Raw genomic sequence first — 6610 nt, 5'->3', positions numbered from 1 at the left:
TGATCACAGGTCTGCTGCCAGTCAGATAGCTGTATGACAAGCACTGTAACATATAGTTAAGTCAGAGAAATAAGCAATAATGGTAAATTTGTCTTACCTTGGTGAAGTGCTCAGGGAAAGTCTTCACTGAGACTCAGGCTGGCTACAGTGTGGCCTCAAAAAGCTATACATATTTTCCTTTGTTTTGTCATTGGGTAATAATAACAAGGAGTGTCAGAGGTTACGAAAGTAATAATGATAGTAACTTATATATAAATACATTTGACTTGACAATTTGTGAAATACTTACATTATCATATTCAATTTTGTCAACAACTGTGATGTGAAGTAGTAGGGTTAGTGATGTGATCCTCATTTAATGGAAAAGAAGGATACGATTAAGTCCCTACTACGTGCCAGGTATCATGCTAAGTACTTTACAAATACTATCCCATTTGATCATCACAACAACCCTGGGATACAGATACTATTATGATTTTTATTTTGTAGTTGAGGAAACTGAGGCAGAGTTTAAGTGACTTGCTCAGGGTCATATAGCTAGTAACTATCTGAAGCCAGATTTGAACTTAGATCTTCCAGACACAAGGCCCAGTGCTCTATCCACTATCCGCCTCCTTGCCTCTAAGTGTCTAAAATGCCACAGCTGCTGAGTAAGAGTCAGAACTCAAGGCTGGGTCTCCTGACTTCAAGTCCAGTGCTTTTACTAGGAAAGCTGCCATCTGGTTCTGTGAATATTTTCTACACAGCCAACTGAATTGTAAAATCATTGAAAGCTACATCCCTTTGATGTGTGATACACCATTCATTTGTATGGTACTTTATACTTGTTAAGGACCTTTAGCACCCATTATTTCATTTCATTTTCTTAACAATCCTGCAAGATAGGACCATAAGATCATAGATCCTGAACTAGAAGGAAATTTAGAGGTTATCTAGTCCAACCATCTCATTTTGTAGATGAGGTCTCTGGTCCAGAGAAATGTGACTTGCTCAAAGTCACATAGGTAATAAAGTAGGGCAAATACTGTTGGTATTTGGTTGGATTGATTTTACAGATAAAGAAACTGAGTCCTAGAGATATTCATTGACTTGTCTGGGGTAGGTGGAAGGGAAATAAACTAGTTATTGACTTTATAAAGTCTAGTCCTAACTATAAAAACCCAAAGGAAAATGTAAAAATTTGGGGAAAACTGTTCTTATACTCTTATGTCTTTCTGATGACTTATTTTGGTTTCTGTACCTAACAAATGGAGTTTTAGAAGTACAAGTTGTTTTAGTAAGATGAACAAAAGATTTTTTTATTCATTTATTAATTTTTAGTTTTCAACACTCACTTTTATAAGATTTTAAGTTCTAAAATTTCCTCCTTGCTCCCTCCCCCCTGAACAAAAGATTTAAAATGTTGCTATACTGCTACCTTTTGCTTTCTCAAAATGATTTCTAAAGAACTACCAATTTTGTAGTATATATAGTATATATAACATATATTACGTGTGTATATATACATATATGTGTGTACATATATATAACTACGATATGAGATTATTTTGATTCTTGTATCTGAAAGATAAATTATATAGCACAACTCTCAAATATAAAAGGAGGCTGCATTCTGTCTCTAGGGCATTGCCATTTTCACAAGAGTTGAAAAAAAATGTTTCAGTGCATTCTTTGCTTGCAGACTTCTCTTATTTGTATTTGACGTAGGAGCTGATACATAATTCCTCTACTCCTGTCTAGATCTCAAAGGACTGACAGTGGAGTGGACGTTGGAAGTAACATTTTATTCCCAGAAGAATAAGAAACAAAAACCTCTTTGCTCTGCTTCTTTAAAAGGTTGAGGACAGAATGGAATAAGTACAAGCCCAAAGGTGTTAGTAGTTGAGAGGAAATTGAAACTTGACTCTTTTTGGCCCTGGAATCTTGAGATTCATAAAGTACATGATAAAAGTATATTTCTTTATTGAAAGACCAAACATGATCATTCCATTAGCAAACTAAGTTTTACGTGATATATTTTTATATTTCTAGGCTGTGCCCTAAACAAAATTATTCATTTTTAAATTCATTTTTTCCTAAATTTCATTGCCCATCAGTCATTCATTTTAATTATTAAAAATTAGGAAAATTGCTTTATTCCCTGGCTTCACTATTTCCAGAACTTTTATACCTCTGACTATATATAAACCAAGTCTCTTGACATGTAATCCAAAGTTATCGATGATTTTTCTGTTGACTAATGTTATGCATGGCCTTTTTTCAATCCTCATCCTCTTGACCTCTTCACACTCTTCTCCTTGATGTTCTGTAATCTTTAGGTTTCTCAACACTGTTGTCTCCTGGTTCTCCTCTTCATTATCTGACTGGCCCTTCTCAGTCTCTTTTGTTGGGTTTTCATCCAGCTCCTACTCCGGAGTGGTAGATGTTCCTCAAGTGTCTATTCAGGGCCCTCTTCTCATCTCCCACTATACCATTTTGCTCTCCCACTATTCTATCAGTTCCCATGGATTCAGTTATCACCCATATAATTCTCAGGTCTTTCTAGTCCCATCATCTTTCCTGACCCTCATTCTCACATTCCCAACTCCTATTGGACATCTCAAACTTGGATGTCTTTAAGATATCTTAAATCAACATGTCTAAGACTGAACTCAATATCTTTTCCTAATGTTCATCTTATTACGAAGGACATCACCATCTTCCCAGTTTCTCAAACCCACAACCTAGATATCGTCCTTAATTCCTCACTATCTTTCATTTCTCGTATCTATGCTATTGCCTGGATCTGATGATTTTCCCTTTATAACATCTCTTGAATACTCCCCTTCTGTCCTCTTATATGCCCTCCTCCACCACCACAGCTCTGGTGAAGGGCTCATCACCTCATGCCTGGACTATTGCAACAGTCTGCTGGCGGGTCATCCTGCCTCAAGACTCTCTCAGTTTCAGTCTTTTCTCTACTCAGCAGTCAAACTGATCTTAATGAAATCCAGTGACATTGATGTCTTCGTTGTTCCTCAAGCAAGGGACTCCATCTCCCTACTCAGTGCATTTTCATTGGTTGTTCTCCATGCCTGAAATTCTGTTTCTTGTCTTCTCTGCCTCCCTGGCTTCCTTCACATTCCAGATTAAATCCTACCTTCTATAAGATGCCTTTTCTGATCCTCCTTAATTCTAACACCTTCTCTTGGTAATTATCTCCAATTTATCTTGTATATATCTTGTTTGTACATAGTTGTTTCCATGTTGTTTCCCCCACTAGTCTGTGAGCTCCTTGAGATCAGAGACTATATTTGACTTTTCCTTGACTCTCCCAGCCCTTATCACAGTGCTTGGCACTTAGTAGGTACTTATTGATCTGACCAGCCTATCATCTTGACATCTCCTCTCCACTTCACCATATTGCCTATTATTCCCCTAAAGGTCTCATAGAGGCCTCCCTATGCAGGCAACTGGGCATACTTAATTGACAATGGATCAGTGATAAAAGGGTACATTATTTTATTGTGAACAGGTATTCACTCCCCCCACCAAGAACTGGCATTTCCCATTGTCAGAAAAACCTGTGGGGTAGAAGGCTTAATGAAACTCAAGAGTAGAAAAAGATATTACCTTAGTATTTAAAAGATCTTTTGTTAGTGTTAAAAATCTCTCTACAGGCACAGCTTGCCACCTTTCTTTTTCTTAATGGATTCAGTGCAAGAGTTGTGTCAAAAAAACACCCACCCAAAACGCACCCTCCTCCCCCTCAGCCAGCCCAGTGATAAGTCTCTGCAAAACTAGCTAAGCTGATCCTCAGCAGACAGCCTTACAGTCCATTACAAGGTCAGAGCTCAAAGTCTTTTCAGTTTAGCAAGACATTCCAGAATTTATACCCTACTTCTAAGAGTCAAGAATAACCTTCAAACCCTGATGAGACAGAGAGTAGGACTTTAATGGAGGATTGGAAGAAATTAAACAACAAATTTATTTGTGCTCTCATGTCCTGTTTAGGTTTCTTTCTACACAACCTCAGGACATCATATAAAAATCAATAAAAATGTATTTATTAAGCATTTGCTATGCCGACAGCATGATGCTAGGTGCTATGAATGAATACCCCTGGATTATATCGATAATCTCCTGATTGACTTTTTTGTCTCTAGTTTCTTTCCTCTGTCCTGTACATCGAAAACACTGCTTAGGTAGTTGGTGACTCAGAAGATGGGGCCAGCCTATACTTGACTCTTTTCCCCTGTGCTGTTTTTGATTTTCAGGTGATTCCACCAAAGAGATTTTCTCTGAAAGAAAATAGAAGAGTATTGGAGGTATCCACTGAAGTTTAGATCATGAGGGGACACTTAAGGGGGCATCTGAAACTCCAGGGGCGTTAACAATGAGAATTGTCTCATACAAGTCAAACTATGAGTTGAAACAAGCTTGGTCCTTGGCATTGGACTTTGGGTGAATCTTGCCCTATTGAATAATGAGATTCAAGTCTGATGAGAATCATGAGACTTTTGGGGGAGTTTGCTTCCTATGCTACTTTGGGGAATCAGAGAGAACAGGAGAACACTGTACTCGTCATCTATGAAACGAAGGGGGTTGTTCTAAAGTTTTACAGGTTCATTCTACTAACTGATGGGCCAAAGCCAGTTAGAACCACTCCCAAAAGCTGATTCTTAAATTTCCAATGTGAATATTTAAACTCTGGAAATCAGCAAATGCTAAAAGTCAGGTCTTGAACTATTGTTTTGTTGATTGTCTAGATGAGAAAGTGGAGAAAATGTTGATATTGCAGATTAAACTTAAAAACACATCACATCTTTTTTGTTTTTCTGGAGAGCTTGTTGTTAAACATTTACCAGCACACCCCTCCTTTTAGCTCTAGCATTCTACGTTCAATGACCCTATTACTTACAATCCAACATGGCAGTTTTTCAATCCAGAATGTGTCCTAACATTCTCTTCATTGCCAGTCTATTTATTTCTGCCTGGATTAAATATTTCACCACTTCAGAACCATTCTTTGTCTGGGTCTATTAGCATGATGAGCAGCAACAGTATTCCTAGACCTAGATCAAGTTCATAAATTCCCAGTTTTTAACTAGGTGAAGGCAAATGAGTCAGAATAGGTAATGACCATTAAAAGTCTCCACGAATTGGACCTGAGTGTGTAATAGTCCAGAGGTGATGGGACCCACAGACCATATGTATCCACTCCAATGCTCAGAAACTTTCTATGGCTCCCCATTACCTTCCAAATAGAGTGTGTTTCATTAATATCCAATATCCAATCTTCATCCTGAGTGATTGGAAACCAACTAGTAGGATTCACAGTGTCCTCTAAGCAAGGTACAGGGGCACATGTGTAATCTCCATATCAAATGACCCCTCACATGCTTCCAAACAAGGAGAGGTGTTCTACAATCTTAGCCTGACTATTGACTGGAGAACTCATCTAGTGGATCCCCAGACCAGTCTCCTCTTTTACATAATCATATCCTTTCCTTGGAGTTATTTACATATTTCTGGTATGTGTGTTGACTCTCCAACTAGTTTGGAAGTTTCCTGAGGGTAGGAACCATGTCTTCTACTTCCCTTACATCTCAATCAATAATGACTACAGTGTTGAACACATAGTGAGAGTTCAATAAGTACTTGTTGAATGGAGGCGTTGTGGTGTAGTGGGGGGGGGGGAGGGGCGGAAATTGACTGAATCAAAAGACCTGAGTTTGAAACATAGCTCTTTCACATACTAGTTATGTGATCTTGGGACAGTCTCTTGACTTCTTTAAAACTAATTTTCCTCATCTACAAAATTAGGAAGTCAAACCAAATACATCAACAACAAGCATTTATCAGGTACCTACTATGTGCCAGTCAGTGTGCTAGGCACTGAGGATACAAATTCAAAATTTAAACAAGCTCAAAGTGTTTACATTCTGCTGAGGGAGGAAAGAGGTTCAACAGGTCATGAATATGTAAATAACAGTTATATACAAAACAAATACAAATGACTTGTTTCAGTAGGGGGAGAGGCATTAACACATGGGGGACTCAAGAGATACTTCTGGAAGGAGGTAGCACTTGGGGTACACAGGGTTCCAGGAATTGGAGGTGAAGAGAATTCCAAACATTGCAGATCTTGGGAGTTGAGAGAAGGGAACAGTTGTGAGAGGGTGCTGAGGAGGCAGAATTGACAAGACTTGGCAACTGATCAGAATATGAAGGATGGGTGAAATTGAAGAGTTGGGGATGACTGAGATTGGAAATCAGGATAATTGTAAGAATGGTGGTACCTTTAGAGATGGGGAAATTCAGAAGAGGAGTGGGTTTAGAGGGAAAAACAGTGAGATTTGTTTTGGATAGGCTGATTTTGAAATATTTATGGGATATTCAGTCTAGGTATAGATAGCCAGCAAGCATTTGGAGATATAGGACAAGAACTCAGAAGAAAGACGAGGGAGTTATGTACATAGAGATGATAGTTGAATCTGGAGAGGCTGATGAGATCCCCTAGAGAGGACATAGAGAAATGGAGAGGACACAAGACAAAGCTGTGGGATAGATGTATAGATATGTATAGACAATAATCTCTAATAGATGCTGGTCTTACAAAGGGATTGAG

Source organism: Notamacropus eugenii, chromosome 3, assembly GCF_028372415.1.
Source record: "Notamacropus eugenii isolate mMacEug1 chromosome 3, mMacEug1.pri_v2, whole genome shotgun sequence".
NCBI lineage: Eukaryota > Metazoa > Chordata > Mammalia > Diprotodontia > Macropodidae > Notamacropus > Notamacropus eugenii.
Note: the sequence above shows the minus strand (reverse complement) of the source record.